At 43.7% G+C, this 11305-nt stretch overlaps 1 long non-coding RNA gene across 1 annotated transcript; it reads left to right on the forward strand.

The window, feature by feature from the left end:
* The first annotated feature begins 7371 nt into the window (after nucleotides 1-7371).
* Nucleotides 7372-9252, forward strand: LOC116454052. Its single transcript, XR_004244002.1, has 2 exons — nucleotides 7372-7496; nucleotides 7799-9252. It is a non-coding gene; the product is annotated as an uncharacterized LOC116454052 (long non-coding RNA).
* The last annotated feature ends 2053 nt before the right edge of the window (nucleotides 9253-11305 follow it).

Raw genomic sequence — 11305 nt, forward strand, 5'->3', positions numbered from 1 at the left:
GGTTTGATCAATTTTAAGATTTAATATTCTTCGATTCCTTGACATGGAAAAACAGTGCTGACCTCATTATAAACCCCTCCTGCTATTTATAATTGGCAAGAACAGTCTTGCTGATCTGGAAATTTGTCAGCGAGGAGTTCTTCCTATGAGCTTCACTTTTTGCCCAGCCAAAGCATAAATTAATCCCTTTGATTAAATATTCCTGCTTAATTTACTAGTGGGATAATTGCTTATTTTTAATACATTGTTTATATTTTATTATGCAGTGATGGCAGCACTATTTGTTATCATAAATAGCTTTGTAGGCTTACAATTTTTGTATCCTAACATTTGGATGATAAGCTTACAAAATGACTTAAGACGTAATCTAACCAGCTATTCTGCCACCATTAAATAGGAAAAGTGGCCCAGCATCTCTCCCTTGGGATCACCTGAGGGAAGACACACCTGGGTGTAACTTTAACCGTCTGCTGGGCTGCCTTTAAATAGTAGTCAGGGCTTGCTTTTTATCTTCTGAGATATCCCTAGGGAATACACACCTTGGTTTAACCTACATACACCAGTCCATTTCTGTCCCTCAGAAGTGATCACAAGTGCATTTATCTGGCAGATTAATGTGTCTAGAAAAGCACATTGGTTAAACTGAGCTTAGCAATGTCAGCATTCCAAATATTTCACCAAACCAGAGCATGGTTTGGGCTGGAAGGGACCTTAAAGCCCATCTCCTTCCACCCCCCTGCCGTCAGCAGGGACATCTCCCACTAAACCAGGTTGTTTCAACCTGGACTCGAACAATTCCAGGGATGTAAGAGAGTATAATTCTCATTCCCTCTTCTTTTGGCAAAATGGAGCTGTTTTTTGCCCTGTTTTTGTTACAGAGGAGCCGTGAGTTGGAAGAGGGAAGGAAGAAATTCACCAGGGAGATCTGAATTACGGCCTCCAAATCTGGCACGCCCAGAAGATGTTCTTTTGTTGGCATTTGCAGAACTTTCAGCTCGTTAATTGTTCAATCTTAAATTAAAATACAAAGAACCATCATTATACACCAAATATCATTTCCTGGCCAGTGATTTAGTGCTGCCCATAAAGCGCAGCATGGGGAGCGGTGTGGCAGCCACTGCAAGGTGTTATTTTGGTATTTTGGAAATGAGGATGAGCTCAAGACACGGTGTTAGACTTGACTCTGTGCCTTTCTGCTCTAGGTGAAATTCAGGAAGGTGTTCTAGACACCTGTTACAGCCATTGTGTCACCCAGCACTGGGCTTTGGGTTGCCTTTTTGACAAGGCTGCTCTTAGTGTGCAGCTTTCAATGCAGCAGGGAGATAATTAATTAAAGAGAGAAAGAGAGATTGGGCTAATAATTGGGGGTAATAATCTCTGATTGTCCTCACGGGTTTATTTTGTCTTGTGCTTAATTATTTGGTCCTTATGTATTCAGCATTGGGACGCTGCCTTGTTCTAGGGTAGCTGGAGCTGGATCCTTCTCCTGTGCTCAGGGAGGAATTCCCGTTCCTCCTCAGAGCGGATCACTGGAGAAATAGAAAATTTCAGACCTCAGAATCAGGTTGGAATGCCCTGTAACAGATCATAAACCTTCTCACTGAAAATAATTAGTGAAGAGTTGGCAGCCTTCTGCCAGCTTTCCCTTTTTTGTTGACACTGCACTTCAGAAAAAGCCTTTTGTGATTTTTTTTCCCCCCTTTTTTTTTTTTTTTGTTTTTTTACAAGGTTAACAGAAAGGGAGCAGGCTTTCCTAGCCTGCAGCTGCTGGATAAGTGGTAGCTTGGCAGGCTGTCTTTGTTTGTTTGGTCTCATGGCTTCTGCATTTTTGGCTGCCAGGCTGTTTCCAACATCACAGAGCTGTGCAGAGCGAGGCTGTCGGGAGAGTTTTGGTGACATGACAAGAAAAGGAGAAAGCCTACTGTACATCAGCTTCCAGAGCATGGGAATCTGATGAATGTCAAAGCCAGGGATGTAGAAGAACGTGGCCAATGTCGCCAGACACGGATGGAATCCCAGCAGCGCTGCTGATATTGGAGAGGCTCATCCTCTGTCTCGTCACCTCCAACTCCTCTCTCTGAACAGGACTTTCTAAAGGTCAGACCACAGCAGATTCAAAGGAGAGTGCTGCTGCATCCTGGTTTTAAGGCCCTGAGGGACTATGGGAGTTTCAAGAACATGTGGATCTCCAAGGGAGACCTTTGAACCACATGAGTCTTCCCAACCCAATCCTGTCACACTCATGACTCTGAATAGTTGTGCAGGTTTGGCCACTTAGTGGCTCAGGCATGAGCAGGGAAATGATCACTCGTCCATGACTTCATCCTGTTGCTTCTAAGGCTTGTTGCCTGCTCTTTTTATTTTCCATTTATTTTAGGCTGAGTGGTGATTTCAGATGTGTTGAATAACTCACACCTTCCCCCAGTAATGTGCAACTTTTAGTTCTTGGGGGTTTTTTTCTGTTCCTCCTTGCTGATGCTCTGTGGTGAACATGCAGCATCACTTCTGGAGCTGTGGCAGAGCTCAGGAGCAGAATTAGTTTGTGAATATGATCTTGCTTGGTGGTTCAGATGAAAATGTTTGCAAGTCACTGCACTTCACAACCCAAGGTGAAACACTGTGCTCTGTTTCCTTTACAGCAGCTGAGGAGAATCTTGTTTGAATTGCTGGAGTGTCTTCCCACATCCTCAGCTTGCAGAACCTCCTAAATCTCTTTCCAAAAAATTATGCATTTAGGAATAGTGCTCTGGATTTTGCCTCACTCAACATATTTTCTGTAGAAGACAGGGAATCCTTCAGCTAGAGATAAAACCCTAAACCCTCTTGGTACCACAACCTTTAACCAAGTTTCTCTCCAGTTAGTGACATGATTGGTTCTAAACAGGATGATTAATATTTAGCCAGCTAGAAGACAGCTAACAGTGTTTTACTCCTGCCAGAGGCTTAGGCTAGCACATGATTATCTTCTTATAACTGGCTTGGCAGAAACGTGTGTGTGTGTGTTGGTTTGGTGTTGCATTTTTTTTTTTTTTTAGCCCCTTAACCATGTCTAATAACCAGAACAACTGGTCTGTCTTCTTTCCTTCTTGGAGTGTGTGCTTGGATGTTCCTGACTGCTCCATGAGCAGCCAGTGCCAATACATGCACGCCCTTTTAGTGTTTCTCCACTTCCATAGAATTTGAGGGAATGTTTTTCCCAAGCTTTCCAAAGTATCCGTGGGAGAAATACTGATGCATCAGCAGAACTGGGTTGTGCTGCAGAAAAACTGGTTTAGGAATACAACTCGGATTAAATTCTCGAATCACAGAACCCCAGGATGCTTTGGGTTGGAAGGGACCTTAAAGATCATCTCACTTCCAGCCCTACCCAAACACTAAACCAGGCTGAAATAAGAATTTCTTGCAAGGTTATGAAGAGAATGTGGTTATATCTGCAGGTTTCACAGGTAGATCTGACAGGTGTGTGGTATCACCCCTCCAAGGTGTTGTCTCAAATCCAACCGGCCGTTATTGTATTGATTTTGAAACAGAGAGGAAAATTGGGAAGAGCTGACCTGGGATGCTGAAAAGGACTGACACACTTGGATTTTCCTAACCAATTACAATGCAAAACCAGCCTGGGATGAGTTATTTGACCCAGGCTAGAGCAGTGCCTGGATTTGGGGAGATAAGCAGCGTGTTCAGCAGGAGGGTTATGGAGTTATAGCTGGCTGTAGTCAGGTTCTGAGCTGACATCCCAGCTCCTGTGTTCAGGACTTTGGACCCATCAGGTCAATAATCAGAATTCCCAGGTTCTCCCCATCCTGTCCAAACAATTTTCCCATCTTTCTTGGACCATCCTCTCTTCATCTTCACCTTCCCACCCAATAGTGGAAAACACAAAAAGCTTGTGCTTCCGCAAACAGCCACTGAAATGATCCCAGAGGTATTATCTTAGAAACCAGAAAATGATTCAATGAAAGAAGGAGTGAATCACGTAAATACCCAGAGTGTTGTACCTCAGCAATGTCCCTCCCTTCTGAGTACAAAGCAAAGAACAAAAGCAGGCTGCTGCCTGGCATGGGCCCCTCCTAGATGACTTACTGGGACTGTGAAATCATCAGAAGCCTCAGAAAGAAGTGCTTAGGCAGCATTTATAACTTGATTTTCTTCTCTTCAGTCCTCTGTGAGCGTGGACCTGGTCGCTGTGTTCTCTTGCTCTTAGTCCAGAAGATGGATGAGGAAGGCAAATATTTAATGCTCACAGATTTCTGGATGCCTTTTTGCATTTTAGAGGCTGACAGTGGATTTTTAGAGCTAAAACATGTTGCGTGGAAGAGGGGGCATAAACATTATAAGGTTGTGAACATATTAAACCACATTTTTATTGTTGAGGATGGTTTTAAACACGGCCTTTAAAAACAAGCAACATGAAATCTTGTGGTCTGTTCAAATGGAGAGTTATAATGGGAGGTAAAAATCTTGAACAGGCCATTAATTCCTATCTGGCAGCCAAACCAAGATTGCTTCAGCACTTAGAGGAGCTTCAGTGAGAATGAAATATTGATCTCAGATTGCCAGATTTAAAATTAAACATATGAGATACAAGAGTCAAAGTAACCACTTTGTATTCAGTGCAAAGTATGTTGTGAAAAGATCCTAATTATTTTATGAAAAATCATTGTACAAAAGATGAAAAGACCTAAGGAGGATAAAAAGGAAGTAATTGCAAGCCTGAGGTTTTCATTCCAAATTCAGTTAAAAATGTTTCATCTTGAACAAGTGTTTTGAGTTCATGCGATTCTCCACAGGCTCCAGTCCGTAAAGTTCCACAGGAGGCAACAGGATCAGTTCTCCCCCATTGTAAACTCTCCGTAAATCCTGAGTTTTTAATGGTTTATTCAGTGAAATGAAAATACTCTGCAGCTATTCCACACTGCTCAAATGCCTTTGTCAGTGTTTTTTTCTCCCTTTCTCATTGCCCTCCTCTGTTGTTTTTCTGCACTGTGTGCTTCTCACTCCAGCTCTTGTGACATCAGTGGCAAATGTCTGTGAGGAATTGCCTCGGGCCAGTGTGACTTTCAAAGGATAAGACAATTTGTTCCCTTGCCAATGAACAGTTTATTACATTTCTAATTATTGTTATTAGTCTGGCAGGTGGTGCCATGCATGATATTTTTACAACTGCCAAAGATGCAGGCACTTCTTTCATGATGAAAAAATAACCTGGTTAAGATTTAGAGGAAAACCAGGTGCTCTGCTGTTGTATGTGTTGGATAATTTCTTTGCACTAACGTGGTGCATTGGTTATTTTTAAAGCTTAAGCTGAAACATCCTGACTCCTGAAAGATTTTGTTGTGAGAGACCAACAGTAATTAGTGTTAGCAGCCTAGGTTAGATACGGAGGTTTCTCTCCCTCCCTCTCAAGTTCTTTCCTCTAATCTTTATTACTCTACTTGTTGTGCAAATTAAAGACTCATCATATTTATAAACTCTAACTCAGAGCTCACGTTAATCACTGCCTGAGAATCCTAAATACCCCTTTCCTGATGAAGACCTGGGCTCCTAAACATAAGAGACTTGACTTTCTCTGCTCCGTGGGGTTGCATGCAGTCAGATTAAAGAAATAAAAATGATATAAATACTCTGTGCTAGTGCAATACCATAATATCCCTCTCGAGCAGCCCAGTCCAGTTCCACCCATTGCTACCTGTACAGAGCAGTTTCTAAAACTCTCAGTGACCTGATCCAGTGAAAGGTGTCCCTGCCCATGGCGGGGTGTTGGGATGAGATGGTTTTTGATGGTTTTAGCCCCAAACTTTCCATGATTCCATGATAAATGATGTCTTTCATGCCTTTTGCACTGTAATACACAGTTTCACATTGATTATCCAGTAATCCTGCATGATTTTATGTCACGCTTTTACCAAAGAGAAGAAGTGAATTCAATAGCAATAGAGACATAAATTTGTTTTATTCACTGATGGTTTCGATAGGCCAGCTGAAGAAAATTAGAAGGGCCAAAGTCCAGCCAGAACTTAACCTGGCCACTGCCGTAAAAGGCAATAAAACTGTTCCTATAAATACATCAGTAACAAAGGAAGAGCGAAGGAGATTCTCCATCCTTTATTGGATGTAGAGGGAAGCACAGTGACAGCAGATGAGGAAGAGGCTGGATCCACCCAAGGATGCTGAGGCAGCTCTTGGAAGTGCTCCCTGAGCCACTGTCCAGCGTTTACCAGCAGCTCTGGCTGACTGGAGCTCGCTGGAGGTCAGCAAATGTCACATCCACCCACACAAAGGATCTGGAGGGGAATCCAGGGAATCGCAGACCTGCCAGCCTGACCTCAGTGCCAGGACAGGCTGTGGAGCAGACCCTCTGGAATGCCATCACGTGGCACATACGGTGATCATGCGCAGCTGGCACAGGCCCATGAAAGGCAGGTCCTGCCTGACCAACCTGATCTCCTCCTGGGATAGGGTCACCCGCTCAGGGGGTGAGGGAAAGGCTGGGATGGGCCTGCCTGGACTTTGGGAAAGGCTTTGACACCACTTCCCACAGGATTCTCCTGGGGCAACTGGCTGCTCATGGCTCGGATAGGTGCACTGGTGGTAAAACACTGGCTGGAGCCCAGGGAACCGTGGTGGATGGAGTCACACTCAGCTGGGGCTGGTCACCAGTGGTGCTCCCCAGGCCCGGGACTGGGGCCAGTCCTGCTTAATGTCTTCATCAATGGTCAGGCTGAAGGGTTGGGTGCAGCCTCAGGAAGATTGGATCTCAGGAAAAATGTCTTCACCGAAAGGGCCAGCGGTGGTGGAGCCCCCATTCCCAGGGGATTTAACAGATGTGTGGATGTGGCACTTGGGGATGTGGGTTAGTGGTGGCTCTGGCAGTGCTGGGCTAACGGTTGGGCTTGGTGATCCTAAAGGTCTTTGCCAACCTAAACAATTCCATGATTCCATGGTTGGTGCCACTTAACCAGCGTTGCAGTAGGAGCTACCCTGTTGTTACTCACGTGGCTGCTGTCTTAACAAACATAAAGCAACTTCTTCTGTTGTTCTCATGGTAAAAAGAAATTTACTCTGATAAAAACATGAATTTATTCTTTTAATATATACCCCTCTTTTCTTCTCCATTTGCCTGGCAATATCAAACAATCATATTCAGTAAAACCAGACACACAAATTTGCTGCAATTAATGCAAATGGATTTTACTGAATTGTACTTTAGTCTGAGGAGTTAAAGAGGTGGGACACTCCTCAGCTCTGTCCCCTACCCTGATGCATCATTGTGACAGGACAAGTTTTCCTTAATGCCGTATTTTTGCCCCATAAAAATGGGACATAAACTGGCAGCACCAAAAAATTAGGTACATCCTGTAAGAAAAATGAATCGATAGAATAATTTAGGACAAAATTGAGTGGTTTTTGTCTTTCTGTGACTTGCAGGAACTGCAGCTGTGCTAGGATGGGTTCAGGATTTGGCTGACTTGTGTCTGCACCCGCCAGGGCTCCAGGTAGTAGTGGATCTTGCTGGAGCAGGGAGCATGGGCATGTTTTGGAGTCATTCCCTGCAGGGGCTGTTCAGCAGGTACAGGAGGCCAACAGTGGCACTGAGTCAAAATAGTGGCTGGAAAGATATTACAGAGCTGACTGCACCTGGTGCAGAGGAAAATGAAGCTGTCAGTCCCCTCCCCTTTCCCCATCACTTGTCTCATATTTCTGAGATACAGGTGTGTGGTTACTGTGTAAACAGAGCAAAGATTGTTCTTCTAGGCTAATAAGCTGCATGTTTTGGTTTGGTTTTTGTTCCTTACAGAATCTCTGCCAAAATACAGAAGCTTTACAGTGTGAACTCCTGCACTTCCACACCCCCTGTGCTCACTTGGGAGAAAGGCTTTGGTTTCTGGAGCCAGGATTCAGTCAGAGCCTGCCCCTCCGGCAGCTCTACTTCAGCCTTTTTGGAATATGTTTCAGGAATTTATTTCTGTCTTGTCCATGCACCATGTAATCCATCTTAAATTAACAGGTAAGGCATGAGCATGAAATTGGTGCTTGTTTTCACTGTGCCATTCACCGATCTACTGTGACTATGCAGGTAGCTCTGGCTGTGATCATTGGTTTTTGTCAATAACTGGGGGAAAAAACCTGCCCTGTCTTCACTCTAAAAGTCATCAGAGCCAATTCTGATGATGTTGCTGTCTGCCACGGAGCCTGGGTGATAAAAACATAACACTAAAGGCATTACAAAGGTTATTTTGGATTATTTCCATAGAATCTTGTGAGACTGCTGCTCCTCCCAGTGCCATAACACCGCTTGCTGAGGTCTGGGGAGAAAAGCAAAAGCACAGGTGTGAGGAAGCTGCCATTGTACAACTGTGTAATCTGTGATGCAGACAAGTGATTTATGATTGCACGTTCCATGTGGCAGGAATGACATTGCCAGAGGTAAGAACAAGGAGAAAAATTCAGGCTCCCTTCGGGTGACAGACGAGTCAAAAATAAAGAGGATCCATTTTCAGCTTTCTGGCAAGTCTCATCAGGAGAGTCCTAGAGCAAAAAAGGGAAATGGGGCTTTCCTTTTGCAGTCACCCAACTGCCCCAGACTAACCAGTACTCACTAAGGTCCCCCCGAGAGGCAACTGGGAGAACTGGTGCCATTCCAGCTAACTGGAACACTCTGCACACACCTTGTTTGTCTCACATTGTGAAATTCCATATTAATGTACAGCATTTTCATGGACAACTCTGACCACTTCTCTCTGGGCTTGATGGAGGGAAATGAGGATCAGCAGAATTACTGAAATTGGGTGTCCACCCCCTTCCAAAGAATGGAGAGCCCTTAGTCCCAAGGGCAGGTGTGAGGAAAAGTTGAAATTGCTCTGCTTCTCATGGACTGGACAGGGATCAAGGGAAAGTGAGGAAATTCCTGGAGTGCTGCTTAGCTGGGCAGGACCTGAAGTTGTCTGAATGGCATAGATTGGAAGCAGAATAACTTTCTGATGGTTTAATTGATTCCAGTTAATATTTCAAGTGCAGTGGCAGCTAAAAGTAATTGTGATTAATTGTTAGATTGCAAATAGCTCACACAGGCATCCAACATCCGAGCCTTGAAGCAGTTGAATCTGGTCTCATTCATAACAATATATAAGTGTTGAACACTTGAATTAACCATTCTGTTCCTCCTCTATTTTCAAGTTAGTTTGTACTTTGTTGGTTTGGTTTTTTTTTTTCCTTTTGTACAATTTTAATAAATTTTATCAATTTTTTTGACTCTGCTGTCCTGCTTTTGAAAAGTGTTCCATTCCTTAGCTGTTTAAGGGAGTTTTCCAAGGAAAAGCAACATCAGACCAGGTGCTTGGCCTGGATTTGGGGACCCTGGGCAGTGTCTGCAGCCAGGAGCTGGCACGTGGGGAGGGAACCCACACCTCCTGGATGGCACCTGGATGTTTCGGTGCGTTAATATGATTAAAGGATAAATAAGACTAAATGTTTCCTTAATAGGAGAAAATACCCAGCATTGACAGTAGTGATTAAGTTCTATTAAACAGTTGTTAGTTTGGACACCAGGTGATTAGTACATTCAAACCACTTCATTTCCAGACTTTGGCACCTTGGTCATTACTAACTCAAGCCATAAAGTTCAGTGAATCAAGTTGTAAATAGTTTTATTGGTCCCATGTTGGAAAAAAAAATAAAAATTGAGGGTTGTGAAATTCCTGGATGATTTCAAGTTATGCATTTCTTAAGTCCTCGTGTTTCTGCTTTCTGTTCTTTAGTTATTCGTCATTGCACAGGGTTTAAACTCTGCTTCTGCCTTTGCAAGCACTTAATCCAATGTGCTAATTGAGAGCAGAGAGTTGTATTCCTAAAATAAAATAAACCAAATGGAGAGAGGGTTGGAGATGCTGCCAAAAATGCCATCGTTATCCAGGGGAGGAATTTCCTCAAGGACACAAGTGGAACTGATTTTACAGCTCCTGGAGAAAGGTCCATAGTTACCTACACACTGCTAATTATTGAATAAAACACAGACCCTTATGTTGCGGTTGGTTTGCTGAGAATAATTTTCAACTTTTTGAGAATTATTTCGTGTCCATTTTATGATAAGGTGTCCTTCCAGGTAGATTTTATTTATTTATTTGTATTTTAAATGAAAGTTTAGGAATTGAGTTGTAAGGCCTGGACATATTTCAAGATGTCAGTGCTGTACAAGAAGGTTCATTTTAATACCTCTTAAGTGACTGGGAGCAAATTTTTGGTTTCTCCAAACCAATTTGAGGATTAGAAAGATGTGCTGGCTTCATCCTGGTTTAGCTTTCAAATTGCCATGTGTCCTGTTACGTCTGTTTATGATTTCAGTGACCCTTGCATCACTCCCATGCCACTTTACAAATTGCTGCCGAGGTGTTTATGGCGAGGTGCCTTTCCCAAATGTAAGCGATTTTCAGGAGCCTGCCCAGAAATCATCAGCTTTTACGGTGTGGTCACAGAAATGTGTGTGTTTACCAGGGTAAGGCCTCCTTTTTACCTTGGCAGTACATGTGGGTGCCTGCAGAAGCTCTGTGTGTGTGCTCGTGTGCCTGGGCAAGGCAAGGCAGGACAGCTCCGTAACTCCAGGGAGAATGGAGGAGGTGACTCCGAGTCACCCACTTACTCACTGGCACACACTGTGGGAAACCTGTATTTTGTGGTTTTGCTGAGTGCTTTTTAGGCCAAGGCAGGCAAAAAGGCAGAAGTCCCCTCCTCATTACCAAATTTATCACTTATGGAAAGCAACCTTAGTGTCAGCTCTGAGACGAGGAGCTGCATTGGGAATCACAGCTAAGCACAGCAGGTGCTGAGCTGGCAGTTTCGCAGCAGATTGTGAAATTTGATCACACAATGGGAAATAGAGCCACTCCTTGAGGGCAATATCTGGAAACATAATGGGGAACCACCCTTCAAAGGTGATCCGGGTAATAATGGGGCTTAGAAACACTTTCTACCTGCTTTGCTTAGAAAATTATGAAAATTTTTAATAGTGTTACTGGTCTTTGCACAAGCACTCTATATTTAGCTGTACCTTGACTGGTCCTGAGCTCTGACACACCCAAGGCAATAAACTGCCCAGTGCCACCATCACTGCAAGGTGGAAACTGGTAATGGAATTCTCAGTTCTCTTTGTGTCCTGGTGTCTCTTCTCTTCCTCTTCTCTTCTCTTCCTCTTCTCTTCTCTTCCTCTTCTCTTCTCTTCCTCTTCTCTTCTCTTCTCTTCTCTTCTCTTCTCTTCTCTTCTCTTCTCTTCTCTTCTCTTCTCTTCTCTTCTCTTCTCTTCTCTTCTCTT

This window comes from Corvus moneduloides, chromosome 20 (assembly GCF_009650955.1).
Source record: "Corvus moneduloides isolate bCorMon1 chromosome 20, bCorMon1.pri, whole genome shotgun sequence".
Lineage (NCBI taxonomy): Eukaryota > Metazoa > Chordata > Aves > Passeriformes > Corvidae > Corvus > Corvus moneduloides.